Source organism: Bos grunniens, chromosome 4 (genome assembly GCF_055505025.1).
Source record: "Bos grunniens cultivar Pamir isolate PY7600 chromosome 4, Bosgru_T2T1.0, whole genome shotgun sequence".
In the NCBI taxonomy this organism is placed as follows: Eukaryota; Metazoa; Chordata; class Mammalia; order Artiodactyla; family Bovidae; genus Bos; species Bos grunniens.
Genome location: NC_141168.1, coordinates 23380010 through 23396193, shown reverse-complemented (window position 1 = coordinate 23396193; position 16184 = coordinate 23380010). Strand labels below are relative to the sequence as shown.

General features: G+C 42.6%; 1 long non-coding RNA gene across 1 annotated transcript; it reads right to left on the bottom strand.

Moving 5' to 3' along the window:
• Positions 1-13453: 13453 nt before the first annotated feature.
• LOC147373782 (uncharacterized) lies at positions 13454-16156 on the bottom strand. Its single transcript, XR_015163154.1, has 3 exons — positions 15738-16156; positions 15347-15462; positions 13454-14102 (listed from the first exon to the last, which is right to left on the bottom strand). It is a non-coding gene; the product is annotated as an uncharacterized LOC147373782 (long non-coding RNA).
• Between the last annotated feature and the right edge of the window lie 28 nt (positions 16157-16184).

The following is a 16184-nucleotide window of genomic DNA, read 5'->3' as shown; positions in this document are numbered from 1 at the left end:
GCTCTGATACCATATGGCTATTGTCAGAACTGTGATATTGAATGGTTTGCCTTGAAAACGAACAGAGATCATTCTGTCATTTTTGAGATTGCATCCAAGTACTGCATTTCGGACTCTTTTGTTGACCATGATGGCTACTCCATTTCTTCTAAGGGATTCCTGCCCACAGTAGTAGATATAATGGTCATTCCAGTCCATTTTAGTTTGCTGATTCCTAGAATGTCAACATTCACTCTTGCCATCTCCTGTTTGACTATTTCCAATTTGCCTTGATTCATGGACCTAACATTGCAGGTTCCTATGCAATATTGCTTTTTACAACATTGGACCTTGCTTCTATCACCAGTCACATCCATAACTGGATATTGTTTTTGCTTTGGCTCCATCCCTTCATTCTTTCTGCAGTTTTCTCCACTGATCTTCAGTAACATATTGGGCACCAACTGACCTGGGGAGTTCCTCTTTCAGTATCCTATCATTTTGCCTTTTCATACTGTTCATGGAGTTCTCAAGGCAAGAATACTGAAGTTGTTTGCCATTCCCTTCTACAATGGACCACATAATCCAAGTCTATGCCCCAACCAGTAACGCTGAAGAAGCTGAAGTTGAACGTTTCTATGAAGACCTACAAGACCTTTTAAGAACTAACACCCAAAAAAGATGTCCTTTTCATTTCAGGGGACTGGAATGCAAAAGTAGGAAGTCAAGAAACACCTGGAGTAACAGGCAAATTTGGCCTTGGAATATGGAATGAAGCAGGGCAAAGGCTAATAAGGAGTTTTGCAAGAGAACGCACTGGTCATAGCAAACACCCTCTTCCAACAACACAAGAGAAGACTCTACAATGGACATCAACAGATGGTCAACACCAAAATCAGATTGATTATATTCTTTGCAGCCAAAGATGGAGAAGCTCTATACAGTCAGCAAAAACAAGACTGGGAGCTGACTGTGGCTCAGATCATGAACTCCTTATTGCCAAATTTAGACTTAAATTGAAGAAAGTAGGGAAAACCACTAGACCATTCAGGTATGACCTAAATCAAATTCCTTATGATTATACAGTGGAAGTGAGAAATAGATTTAAGGGACTAGATCTGATAGATAGAGTGCCTGATGAACTATGGACTGAGGTTTGTGACATTGTACAAGAGACAGGGATCAAGACCATCCCCATGGAAAAGAAATCAAAAAAGCAAAATGGCTGTCTGGGGAGGCCTTACAAATAGCTGTGAAAAGAAGAGAAGCAAAAAGCAAAGGAGAAAAGGAAAGATATACCCATGTGAATGCAGAGTTCCAAAGAATGGCAAGAAGAGATAAGAAAGCCTTCCTCAGCGATCAAGGCAAAGAAATAGAGGGAAGCAACAGAATGGGAAAGACTAGAGATCTCTTCAAGAAAATTAGAGATATCAAGGGAACATTTCATGCAAAGATGGGCTCAATAAAGGACAGAAATGGTATGGACCTAACAGAAGCAGAAGATATTAAGAAGAGGTGGCAAGAATACACAGAAGAACCGTACACAAAAGATCTTCATGACCCAGATAATCACGATGGTGTGATCACTCACCTAGAGCCAGACATCCTGGAATGTGAAGTCAAGTGGGCCTTAAGAAGCATCACTATGAACAAAGCTAGTGGAGGTGATGGCATTCCAGTTGAGCTATTTCAAATCCTGAAAGATGATGCTGTGAAAGTGCTGCACTCAATATTCCAGCAAATTTGGAAAAGTCAGCAGTGGCCACAGAACTGGAAAAGGTCAGTTTTCATTCCAATCCCAAAGAAAGGCAATGCCAAAGAATGCTCAAATTGTACTCATCTCACACGCTAGTAAAGTAATGCTCAAAATTCTCCAAGCCAGGCTTCAGCGATACGTGAACCGTTAGCTTCCAGATATTCAAGCTGGTTTTAGAAAAGGCAGAGGAATCAGAGATCAAATTGCCAACATCTGGTGGATCATCAAAAAAGCAAGAGAGTTCCAGAAAAACATCTATTTCTGCTTTATTGACTATGCCAAAGCCTTTGACTGTGTGGATCACAATAAACTGTGGAAAATTCTTCAAGAGATGGGAATACCAGACCACCTGACCTGCTTCTTGAGCAACCTATATGCAGGTCAGGAAGCAACAGTTAGAACTGGACATGGAACAACAGACTGGTTCCAAATAGGAAAAGGAGCACGTCAAGGCTGTATATTGTCACCCTGCTTATTTAACTTCTACGCAGGGTACATCATGAGAAACGCTGGGCTGGAAGAAGCACAAGCTGGAATCAAGATTGCCAGGAGAAATATCAATCACCTCAGATATGCAGATGACACCACCCTTATGGCAGAAAGTGAAGAGGAACTAAAAAGCCTCTTGATGAAAGTGAAGGAGGAGAGTGAAAAAGTTCGCTTAAAGCTCAACATTCAGAAAACGAAGACCATGGCATCTGGTCCCATCACTTCATGGGAAATATGGGGGAAACAGTGAAAACCGTGTCAGACATTATTTTTTTGGGCTCCAAAATCACTGCAGATAGTGACTGCAGCTATGAAATTAAAAGATGCTTACTCCTTGGAAGGAAAGTTATGACCAACCTAGATAGCATATTCAAAAGCAGAGACATTACTTTATCAACAATGGTCTGTCTAGTCAAGGCTATGGTTTTTCCAGTAGTCATGTATGGATGTGAGAGTTGGACTATAAAGAAAGCTGAGCGCCGAAGAATTGATGCTTTTGAACTGTGGTATTGGAGAAGACTCTTGAGTCCCTTGCTCTGCAAGGAGATCCAACCAGTCCATTCTAAAGGAGATCAGTCCTGGGTATTCTTTGGAAGGAATGATGCTAAAGCTGAAACTCCAGTACTTTGGCCACCTCATGCGAAGAGTTGACTCATTGGAAAAGACTGATGCTGGGAGGGATTGGGGACAGGAGGAGAAGGGGACGACAGAGGATGAGATGGCTGGATGGCATCACCGACTCGATGGACCTGAGTTTGAGTGAACACCAGGTGTTGGTGATGGACAGGGAGGCCTGGCGTGCTGCGATTCATGGGGTTGCAAATGCTGGACACGACTGAGCGACTTAACTGAACTGATTGTCAGAACGTGCAGGGCACCTGGTAGAAAAAGCAGTGCCTTTTTCTAATTGACAAAACAGCGACCTCTAGGCGAACAGGAGCCTTGTGTCTTTGATACTAGTGACTTGATTGTATTCAGAGCAAGATGTGCACTCCTGGCAAAACCTGGGAGACTTTTCAATGAATCTGCCCTCAGGCATCAAAGCAAAGGCCAAAATATCCAGCCAGCCTGGTTTCTAACCACAGGCACGCGGTCCCAGGCTCATCCCCTTCCCTGAGGTGGCTTTAGGTTGAGGCTGACAGACTTCACTTTCTGAAACCATTTACTGATTCAATTGGGTAAAAATGTAACTTTAAAAAAAAAAATGTAACTTTACGCTGGTGTGTGAGGTGTTGAGAGAGTCCATTACCTTCAGAAGCCAGCTCCCTCAGCCCACCAACAGATGTAGGATCAGGGGCGAGCAGGGCTTTTTGTTGTGATGGGCTGCTCCCACTGAGAACACACTGCTCTGCAGGCAGGACACGTACCATCGCATTATACATCACCCAGCTTGCCACATCCCGTTAGGCAGCAGCCTGTAAGCCTACGCTGTGATGGAGGCGAACGCAACCTGGGGTGACAGGCAGCACTTTGTAAGGCATCGTAGGACTTACATCTACATCGGTCAAGTTGCACACATTGGTTTGGACACTAGATGCTCGTTATTCAGAGGATGAGATCTCGTGTGGTGAGAGTATAAAATGCATCAGGAGACAGCATCTGTGTTGCCCTCCATCTGAGAGCCCGAGTTCATTCACGACACTGAATTACCAATTCTCCGCTGGAAGACTCCACATCACTAGGTCCTTATCAGAGAAGATCAGACAAATCAAAGTCCTCCAAGCTCTTGAGAAGGGGATGGTGCTTCCTATCTCCTATGGGGTGGGTCATGCCCTCTAAGGAGATCTTCAAATATGTATGCTGCTGAATAATTGGATGCTGATGTATTAACATCAGGCTATCTAGCAAGCATATGACTGGATTGGGCTTCCAGGTGGCTCAGTGGTAAAAAATCCACCTTCCAATGCAGGAGATGTGGGTTCGATCCCTGGGTTGGGAAGATTGCCCCTAGAGAGGGAAATGGCAACCCACTCTAGTATTCTTGCCTGGGAAATCCCATGGACAGAGGATCCTGGCAGGCTACAGTCCACGGGGTTACAAAAGAGTCAGACACGACTGAGCAGCTAAATAACAACAACACAACTGGATTAATAGCTGTCACCTCTAGAGAACAGACTTATGGACACGGGGAGTTGGGGAGGAAGGAGAGGGTGGGATGTACGAAGAGAGTAACATGGAAACTTGCATTACTATATGTAACATATAACTCAGGGAACTCAAACCAGGGCTCTGTAATAACCTAAAGGGGTACGATGGGGAGGGAGGTGGGAGACGGTTCAAAAGGGAGGGGACGTATGTATTCCTATGGCTGATCCATGTTGATGTTTGGCAGAAACCAACACAATTCTATAAAGCAATTATCCTTCAATTAAAAAATTAATTAGTTAAAAATAAAGAGCTGTCACCTCAAACTGGAATAATACTAAATGACTTTCTTCCAGTTTAAATTTAGGATCTTGTTATCATTATTCTTCTAACCAATCCATTAGTCACATGTGACTTTTCAGGAAGACTGTGATGGTGGGTGATGACTGAATGAATGATCTGGGTCCTTAAAGCCAATTCTTCACTATAAAGTTTGACACCAGAATCCTATGGTCTTTTCTTCTTCCAGTTGCTGCCTGAGACTGAGACCTGGTAGTCATGGAAACCCTATGTTCTCCAAACCCAATCGAAGGAGCAGTAAGGGAGCTTGGGAGGGTACAGCCCTCAAAGACAGACGCACTGGAGTATGGCTCAGGCTGTCATTTGTCACAGCAGGATGGGAATCCTCACAGGTTCCTTGTTGAAAGGAGGAGTCTCTGTGATTTCAGGAGGGCTTCAAGAGCCCACAGTTGCCTTTAGATTACAGATGCTTCCTAGTATACCCATTTTAAAACATTCATGCTCTGAGGTTTCCTTGACCCAGTCAGAGGGGGAGGAAATCACCTGGGAAGAGGGGTCAGAACTGTATTACTTAGGACACTCCGTTATTAAGTAGAATTGGAAACTGCCAGTGGATAAGCAGACGTCCAATGACTTGCTGATAAGTAGCAGGCCCAGGGGCAGGACAATATCAGGTTATGCTTTAGTTTGCATAACTGTCAGTCTTCCCTTCAGTTTAGTTCAGTCCAGTCACTCAGTCGTGTGCAACTCTTTGCGACCCCATGGACTGCAGCACGCCAGGCTTCCCTGTCCATCACCAACTCCCAGAGTTTACTCAGCCTCATGTCCATCAAGTCAGTGATGCCATCCAACCATCTCATCCTCTGTCATCCCCTTCTCCTGCCATCAATCTTTCCCAGCATCAGGGTCTTTTCCAATAAGTCATTTTTTTGCATCAAGCGGCCAAAGTATTGGAGCTTCAGCTTCAGTATCAGTCCTTCCAATGAATATTCTGGACTGATGCCCTTTAGGATGGATTGAATAGATCTCTTTGCAATCCAAGGGATGCTCAAGAGTCTTCTCCAACACCACAGTTCAAGAGCATCAATTCTTTTTGCTCTTCCCTTAATGTAAACAAATTTTTACCTTCCTGCTTTCTTCAAGACTATTTCATTGGCAGTAATGAACTCACTGAAAACCAGCTCAATTAAAGGAAGTGCAGGGAATTCCCTGGCAGTCCAGTGGTTAGGACTCAGCATTTTCACAGGTTCAATCTGAACTTGGCCCAGGTTCAGTCTCTGGTTGGGGAATTAAGACATGGCAAGTTGTGCGGCACACCCCACTTGCACACCCCCCCCCAAAAAGTGCAGCTAGAACTTTCTAGAACAAGAACTGGAAAGTCATCTGAACCAAAGCAGCTCCTCTTCAACCTCACTTAGTCTCTCTCTCTCGCCAACTGGCCTCTCTCTTGACTTTCCTTGCATAATGACTCCCCTCCCCTGCCCCTGCCCCTCCCTGGACCTCTGTCTTGTTGGTCTGTCTCTCCTACTCAGCTTTCTTTGCCTTTCCATGTGCACATGGACAAATACGGCTACCTCCGCCCTTTCTGATTCTCCTCAAGAATTAAAATGACTGAATGCCTGAAAAAAGTTCAAGTGACTGTCTGAAAAAAGTACTAGTATTTTGTAGTGCCAATAAAAATTCCCAGAAGATTTAGGCTCGTGTTTGGTCTGCTGCTAAGTCGCTTCAGTCGTGTCCGACTCTGTGTGAGCCCATAGAAGGCAGCCCACCAGGCTCCGCTGTCCCTGGGATTCTCCAGGCAAGAATACTGGAGTGGGTTGCCATTTCCTTCTCCAATGCAAGAAAGTGAAAAGTGAAAGTGAAGTCACTCAGTTGTGTCCGACTCTGTGCGACCCCATGGACTGCAGCCCACCAGGCTCCTCCGTCCATGGGACCCTCCAGGCAAGAGCACTGGAGTGGGGTGCCAGTGCCTTCTCCGTGTGTTTGGTCTACTCCAGTCCAATCAGTTTTGTTCACTGATTGTCCACTTAATCCACTCTGTGTGGCCAGGCAGTAAGTCCATAGCTGTCATCATCCGTTCCTAGGTCTATAGGTAGTTCTCAGGAGTGGGAACTGGGGGCTGGACATGCACCTTAAAAGGAATCTTTGTCTCTTGTTTTCTAGTCATACCTTCCATCTTCTCACTTGAACGTCAAACCAATCATAGCATACCGAGAGCTAATAGGCTTGGGACTCAGGTAGACTTGGGTTCAAATACTGGGTCTGTAATTACCAGCCATATTTAAAGAGCATAAACTTCCATTTCTCCATAGAGGAAATTGCATCTATCCCAAGAGGATATTGAGGAATAATGAATTATTTTGGAAAGAGTCACCTAACCTTGAAGTCTTCACTTTTTCATTTCTCATTCATTCTACACACATTTATTTCTGGTTTCTGCGTCTACCTCTCCCTTGAAACTATTTTTCATTGAGGTCAAATATAACTTTCCTGTTGTGAATGTTTGTCCTAATGTTATTCTTTTTTTTTTTTTTTTTGGAAATGACACTGTTGACCATTCTCTCTTTTTAAAAAATATTCTTTTTATGGCTTCTATAGCAATATATCCTATGTTTTACAAATCCATACTGGTTTCTTTAAAATTGTTTTAATATTTGTAAATGAACAATGAGAAATCAATATTTTGTATCAAAACCACACATTAACTACTACTAACATGTTCCTCTTTTCTGTTATTTTTTCTTTAAGAAAATCACTCCCTTTTGTAAAATCTTACTTGCACATGATATAAATGAAATTAACATGAACATTTGAAAAGTATTAGAAATTTACAAAGTACTCAAATCCCTTTACCCTGAAATTCTATTTTTACTTCGGGTGACACAACCAAACAGTTTGTTATACACAGCATCTTTTAAAAATGCAATATGAAACCAGTATGGCAGGGAGGTTCAAAGGGTAGGGGATATACGCATACTTAAGGCTAAAATGACAGCAGAGGGTGAGATGGCTGGATGGCATCACCGACTCAATGGACATGAGTCTGAGTGAACTCCGGGAGTTGGTGATGGACGGGGAGGCCTGGCGTGCTGCAGTTCATGGGGTCTCAGAGAGTCGGACACGACTGAGCGACTGAACTGACTGGAGGCTAACTCATGTTGTTGTATGGCAGAAACCAACACAACATGCTAAAACAATTATCCTCCAATTAAAAATAATAAAGGAAAAATTGCAAATATGAAACTAGAAAAATAGAAATGCGTTTTTAAAAATGAGTTCATGCTACAGATGCTACTTTAAGAATTAAGCTTAATTTTACTTTATTTTAGTAGATATAAAACAGAAGTGTTGGACTTCAAATAAATATTTCCTTTAGTAAAATAGGAACAACTTTCTAAAAGATCACTCCAAAACTAAAAAGAGAATACGAAACATATTGGGAGACTAAAGTCATTACATTTTTCTGTTTTAGACACCAGCACCCATAATTTCTTCCAACTCTCTTTGCCCACTTTTTGGTTTGTGTTAGCTGTGTTGTTCCTTTATCCACACTTGAAATTTTCACTCTAATTTCTGTGCATAATTCCCACAGTTGTTTGAAATTCACTTTGGTTCAAAATTTGACTATATTCAAATGTATTTAATGCTCACAGCATTTTTATCATGGAAAGTCCATCCTTGAGCTCTTTATTTTTATTTACCTCTATGTGAAATTTTGCAATCTGCAATTTTTTCACAAGTGCCCATGGCTCTGTATTCTTTATTTCAAGTGTAGTTTTTACTTGAAGGCTTCTTGAATAACGTCAAGTTCACAGGTCACTCTTTCTCTTAGAACTCTGATGATGTTCCTCCTTTACTTTTCTTCCAACATTTAACACCCATGTAGAGAAATCTGAAGTCAGCCTTTTTTTTATTGTTCCATACTGGATGCATGGGGCTTCCTTGTTGGCTCAGTGGTAAAGAATATGCCTGCAATGTAGGAGCCACAGGGGACCTGGGTTTGATCCCTGGGTCAGGAAGATCCCCTGGAAGAGGTCATGGCAACCCACTCCAGCATTCTTGCCTGGAGAATCCCATGGACAGAGGAGCCTGGTGGGCTATAGTCCACAGTGTCACAAAGAGTTGGACATGACTAAAGCGACTTAGCATACACACTGGATGTATGAGAAAATTTTCTTTATCTGTGTTCATATATTAGGTTGGCCAAAAAGTTCATTCAGGTTTTTTATACCATCTGACAAAAACCCAGATGACCTTTTTGGCCAACCTAGCATATAACTAGACTCTGCCTTGATATTCAGTAGTCTGAGTGATTGAGATACTGTATATGAAATGCCCAGCACAGAATCTAAATAGTCCTGGGGCCTGACCAATGACGGCCCACAGACCAAACTAACCTACAACTATTTTGGTAAATGATTTATTGGAACACAACCAAGACCGTTCATTCGTATCTATGGCTGCTTTCCTGCTATGATGGCAGACCTGAGTAGTTGTGGTAGAGACCTTATGGTCTGCAAACCAAAAATACTTACTACTTATCCCTTTACAGAAAAATATTTACCAGTTCTTGACCTTGACAAAATCTTTTCCCCGATATTCACACTCAGTCTCTTTCCTATAGAATCAGAAAATGTGTCCATTGAAAGAAACTTTACATATCATTTTCTAGTCTAACACCTTGTTTTCTGCAAGAAAAGTTTCCATAAAACCTAGACACGTATCTCCAAAGAAGAGAAGTTCACCTCCATTCTGTAATTTCCAAATTACACAGCATTATCTTTCAAAGATGAATTGATATCTACGTCCAGAGAAGCATCCACAATTGAAGCAGAAAGATGCTTCAATTTAAAACTATCTACGTTCAGAAATTTGCCATATTAACCTTCATAGGATCAGATGGGTCATGCCCCCTTGTAAATAACAAATTGATATTAATCACAGCCCCCCAACATTAAATAAGTCTATTGAAATAATTTTGAAGTGGTTCAGATTTTTAAAGTGTTTTACTCTCATGACTTGGGAATGCACTTGAGCGAGACCCACCTGCTCCTTCCTCGGAGAATGGGCAGCTTTCTGCATAAAGAATACCTGTAGATATTTCCAGTTCTGAACTGCTATCTACATTCACTATCTCTTATGTACCAATTTGTGGAGAATGATGAGGGTGACAAGATAGGAGAAAGGATTAATAGTCTGCCTTCTAAAGACTGGGAATGTTGAGAATAGATATTTAGCAGAGGGTGAGATAAGGAATCCATGCTTTATGTGTGTTTGTACATGAAAGGTATTATCAATATATCAGTCTTTTAGATACTTGCCTTAGGTCAGTAAAAATTAAGAGGCAGAAATTTTACTTAACTCTGTTATCTAGTCTTTGCAACTTGAAGTAGAGGTAGGCTAGTTAACATGATATCTTCAAATGGGTACAAAAATGGGTACATATTTGTGGTTTATATATAAAAGGCTAAAATACAGCTTTTCTATCTCCCCTTCCATGAGGAAGAGTAAGCATCTATAAACCTGAGAAATATTATGAACATACCACCTCAGAATCAACAGACCTAGAATATGCGGCCCTGGGCAAATTTCTTAACCTGCTCTGCCTTGGTTTCTTGATCTTTAAGATGGAGAAATACTAACCTTAACTCTGTGCTACATATGATTGGATATGATCTCCATTAATTAATCTCATGTAATTCTCACAGCTCTTTAAGGTGCATACCATCATCCTCTCTTGCATGAGGAAACTGAACGAGGTTCAAGCCATTAGTAAGGGGAATTTGAACTTGGCAGTCTGACTCCAAAGAGTTTTTTTGCCTGCTATTAATAGGGAGTTTGTTAAAAATATATTATAGAAAGAGAAAAAGTTCAAGTAAATTTCTTATTATATGCCTGTATCTAGTAAGCATACAACAAATGGTAGTGATCGGAAATAATGATGACCATTATGATGAAAAGAATTGTGGGGAAAGTAACAAAGAATGTGGAGAAATTAACAAAATGGGGTTAGTCAGGCTCTCCCACCCAAGTCCTTCTCACCCTCTCACCGTGTGTTCTGGAAACAATGATTTTGCTGGCCTTGCATGGTTGTGTAACAGGTGAGCTCACCTGTAGCACTGTGCGTGCGCATCCCGTTGTACCCACTCGGCCCCAAGTCACTTGTGTTCTGTACAAGTATATAAGTCCTACCTGAGGTCGCTGGGTTGCTGTTGTCTGGGGAGAAGAAACATGTCTGCAGTTCCTATGGCTCCTCAAGTGTTTATCCAGCTTCCCCAATCGCGCCTCCTCTACCCTGGGTTCAACGAATAGTGTGAGAAGCAAGACATGAATAAAAATCAAAGTGATTTAGAAAAGGTGTGGTTAAAAGGTGAAAAAGCTGTTAGCTAGCCCAAGTAAACTATTCCCCTTACCAGAGAGAGGGCTCTCTTTACCTGAGCTTGGATCCCAATTGGGACCAAGGCTGTTCCCTTCTGCCACACTGATGTTAGAGTCTAAAGCTGCTGAGATCATTATCACGGTTCTGGCTTTTGACTTTTGACTATGGGGCTTGCGCTCAGTTTTTATCTTCTGCCAGAATCCCCAAATCAGGGATGATCTTCACATATTCATGATGGCTTCTGGGTAGAAGTCAGGAAGTATTACTTGTAGCTATGGGAGGCGTAGGACTGGGACCCACCCCACTATTGGGCATCAGTGAGAAAAGATGGGAGTATCCCTCCTCTTGGAGAAGGCAATGGCACCCCACTCCAGTACTCTTGACTGGAAAATCCCATGGACGGAGGAGCCTGGTGGGCTGCAGTCCATGGGGTCGCTAAGAGTTGGACACGACTTCACTTTGACTTTTCACTTTCATACATTGGAGAAGGAAATGGCAACCCACTCCAGTGTTCTTGCCTGGAGAATCCTAGGGATAGGGGAGCTAGTGGGCTGCCGTCTATGGGGTCACACAGAGTCAGACATGACTGAAGCGACTTAGCAGCAGCAGCAGCAGCAGCATACCTCCTCTTAGAGTCCAGCCCTGGGCTTCTGCCTCTTTCATTGAAGGCTGATGGTGAAAAGGGGACTTGGGAAAGAAACTGGAGTCTGTGAGCTGAAAAAGGACTCAGGGAGGGCAGATGATGAGAAAGGATGGAATCCAAGTAGTCACAGTGAAAGGAATAGGCAGGAACTCTTAATCACAGGGAGATGGAAATTGGGATAGAGTCACATGGTGAAGGAGATGAGCAGTGCAACTAAACAGTAGGCAAAAACCAAAAGAAATGAAAGCAGGGACTCAGATATTTGTGCACCCACATTCAGAGTAGCACTATTCACAATAGCCAATTCAGAATGTTATAAGATGTTTTATGTAAATATCATGGCAACCACAAAGAAAGAAACCTCTAGTAGATACAGAAAATATGAAGAGAAAGGAACTGAAGCATGCCCTACACAAAATTACAACAACCAAAAGGTGGGAAACAACCCATGTGTCCATTGATAATAAATGAACAGGTAAAATATGGCCCATCCAAACAATTGTTACTGATCAAATATTTGCTGCCCAACATGCCTAGAAGTCAATATTACAGCACTGTCTTTTGAAAAAAGAAAGAGCTTTACTGTGAGGTGCACTGCCAAGGATTCTGTTTCCTGAATCCAGAGTTTTGAGTGAAATTTGAAATTTGAAATTTGAGTGAAATTTAAGAGGTTTGGGGAATTTCAAACATGGAAGCTGGTTGAATCAGTGAGTGAAGTCTACACAGGGTCCTACAAGTCAGATTTTCCTCATCAAAGGACTTCTTATTTTGTGAAGGGCTCTGATGGCAGCATTTCTATTTTTTTCATTTCGTTGACTGAAGCTTCTGAGTTCAGGGGTTGGCCTGGAGACAGGCCGCACATGTCTTGCACATGCATAGCGCTGTCTATCAAATAACTCAAGTTTTGATCAATCAACAGACTCTTTAAGGAGGCAAAACCAGTGTAAGCTGGTCATTTCACACTGGAATATTATTCAGCTTTAGAAAGGAACAAAATTTTGATTATGTGCTACAACGTGGCTGAAACTTGAAGATATTGTGTTAAATGAAAGAAGCCAGATACAAAAGGGTAGGTATTGTATGATTCCAAATACACAAGGTCCCTAGAGTGATCGGATTCATAGAATCTAACCCAAGTAGGCTGGTGGTTGTCAGGGGCTGTGTGCTCAGTTGCTCAATATCTGACTCTTTGCAACCCCATGGACTGTAGCCCGCCAGATTCCTTTGTCCATGGAATTTCCCAGGCAAGAATTCTGGAGTGCATTTCCATTTCCTCTACCAGGGGACCTTCCCAACCCAGTAATCGAACCTGCATCTCATGTGTCCTACATTGGCAGGCAGATTCTTTACCCTTGTACCGCCTGGAAAGCCCTGTCAGGGGCTGCTGCTGCTGCTGCTAAGTCGCTTCAGTCGTGTCCAACTCTGTGCAACCCCATAGACGACAGCCTACCAGGCTCCCCCGTCCCTGGGATTCTCCAGGCAAGAACACTGGAGTGGGTTGCCATTTCCTTCTCCAATGTGTGAAAGTGAAAAGTGAAAGGGAGGTCGCTCAGTCGTGTCTGACTCTTCGCGACCCCATGGACTGCAGCCTACCAGACTTCTCTGTCCATGGAATTTTCCAGGCAAAAGTACTGGAGTGGGGTGCCATTGCCTTCTCCGGTCAGGGGCTGAGGGGAGGGGAAATGAAGAATTACTGGGGTCATCCTGGACACTGTTTAATAGGTGTTGAGCTTCAGTTTGTGAAGAAAAGTTCTGGCAGTGGATGGTGGTGATGGTTATAGAACAACATGAGTGTACTTTATGTCACTGAACGCTTAAAAAATGCTCAAAATGGCAACTTTTATTTATATGTATTTTATCATAATAAAAATAAATGAAAAATAAAAGAAATTTCACAAGGAGTGTGCAAACATGAATGCTATGACTTAATTACAGCAGTTACTTTCTAATACACATCTATTATACAGACTTATTTTTCTATGTAGTGACGGTGGCAGCTGGGGTGAAGAGGAGACTGGTTAAAAGTGTATAATTTCCATGTTTTGCCATTCTGAATCTATTGGTCAGAAATGAGGCCTATAATTTTTTCCAGAGAGCTGTCACAAAATGTGGGCAGTCCTGTCCTCCCATCAATTTCTCTCCAGAGAAGCCCATGGTGCCCAAGGGTGGCCTGATGGAGGGTGTCATCACCAGGATCCCTGACAACGACAGCTGGTGAGAGTGGAGCTACAGGAAAGCAGGTCAATGGAGAAGCCGTTTGCCAGCTTCTGGAGACTTCATCTGGGGAGCAGAAGGGCAGGGCTGCTTGCCAGCTGTGACTCAGGGCACAAGCGCCTCCTTATACGCAGGGGTAAAGGTGGTTAATATCACGAGGTGGCAAAGAGCTCTGTAGAAGCCAAACGGCAAGGCTCAGAGACTCTGGCAAGCTCCCCAGTGCTGGCAAACGAGGGCATCACGGGACTCTAGTCTCCCTACAATTAAACAGATAATTAAGAAATAAGAACATATTTTTCCAATATAAATTGATAGGCGCTGCTTGGTAATGTTAGCATCAGGAATAAATTGAGCAGTAATCTGCAAAGGATGTTATTGCTATTGTAAAAATAAAGATCTGTCTCCACAACCAATCAATTCAGCAGATATATACCAACAATCAAATTGTTAAAAATGACTTCTGTAAATTACCCAGTGTTCCATCTAATGGTGCCAGAAGCAGCTGTGATACAATTTAGGGCTGATATAACCATACATCGAAAGAGCTTCTTCATTCTGATGTTTTTTAATTCCCTTCTAAGCAGTTTTAGTCGAGCCCACAGCTTTGTTTAATGCCCCCATGTGAGAACAAAGTGTATTTCACTCCATGGGTTAGCAAAGTCATTTTGGCAGAAACACTCAGGAATATATGCATTTAATGTGGAAAGAATAATTCAATTTTCTTTCTATTATTTCAGCGACAAGGTTGCAATATCCTTAATTCTGCATTAAACCTTCTGGCTTGTGAGGAAGTTGCAATTCTTTATCAGCTGCCGTTCCTCTCTCAATGAGTGTAGAAAAGACCCACGAAGGGATAGTTACAATCATGTATTTTTCAGTCCCATGTAATAACCATTTCAATGAGATGATAATAATTTTGAAATTTTTCTTGATACCTGCAGAACTTGAAGACCTCTATCCAAACTTTGATTGTTAATGCCTAATCACCAAGCCAGTCTGCCATCCGTTGGTGGTCTTTTTTTTTTTTTTGTCTCCCTTACATATTCATGTAAGTCTCCAAAGCAGTTAAATGATGGCTGAAGCAATTTTCCCACTTGGGAGCCCTGACACAACAGGCATCTATCTTTAATATAACTCTTCCAAACTTAGTTATTTCATTGATGTTTGTCTAGTAGGTTTATATGGTGCCCAAGCTGGGCCATGGTTCACTCCAGACAAAATTTACAGTGAGAGCAAAAACAGAAATAGCCGCCACTCATCTCCTATTGAGTGTTAAGTACTTTCCTCAGAAAACGGGCCACCAGGAGACATATCAACACAATTAAACATGGTCCCTGACCTCAAAGAATATCATGAGGAAATGGCTAATGGTTTGGGAATAACTAAGGAATAACTAAGATCACACTAGAATTCCACTTGGGCTTCCCTGGTGGCTCAGATGGTAATAAGTGTGCTTGCAGGGCAGGAGACCATGTTTGATCCCTGGGTCGGGGATACCTACCCAGTATTCTTGCCTGGAGAATCCCATGGACAGAGGAGCCTGGCGGGCTACAGTCTGTGGGGTCAGACACGACGGAGTGGCTAACACTTTCAAGATGATACAAACTACGGTGAGTCCTACGGAAGAGACCTGCTTTAGGAGAGAAAGTTCCTAGTTCTCCCCAGGATGGAGGTAGACAAGCTCTACACAGGACATTATGGAGGGTGAGAAGGAGCCACATACATGTCTTGAGCTCAGTGACCCAGTGATCTAGCTGAGGAAGAAACTTAAAGTGATAGCTCATATAATAAGGTGAGATAAATAGATCTAAGTGCAAGGTCAGGGGACAGAGAGAGTAGTTAAAGAGGGCTGAGTTCAGGGACAGGTTTGGAGAGGAGTGAATGAGACATACTCAGTTTGACACAGAATTCATGCCCAGCAATCAGCCAAAATCTGAGTCTGGAACTCGGGAGAAAAGTCACAAGCAAAGATGATAGGTTCAGAAGTCCTGTTTTGTGGGATACTACTCAGGCAGACTATAGAATGTCCTAAAAGTCCTGTTTTCTTTGGCCGCACAGCTTGCAGAATCTTAGTTCTCTGATCAGAGATCAAACCTAGACCCGAAGCATGGAGTCCTAACCACTGGACTGCCAGGGAATTCCCTAGAAGTCCTGTTTTCAACCCTCAAAAGTATTTAATTTCTTCCCTGACAAGTATTTATCCTAGAACTCTCATTGAAAACTCTCCATCTTTGTATGATCTGGCTGGCTGCTCTCCTGCACTCTCTATATCCCCTGCCAGACCAGCGCCTGCCTCACCTACACCCTACTCAAGTCACTGGCCTTCTTATGTACTTGCC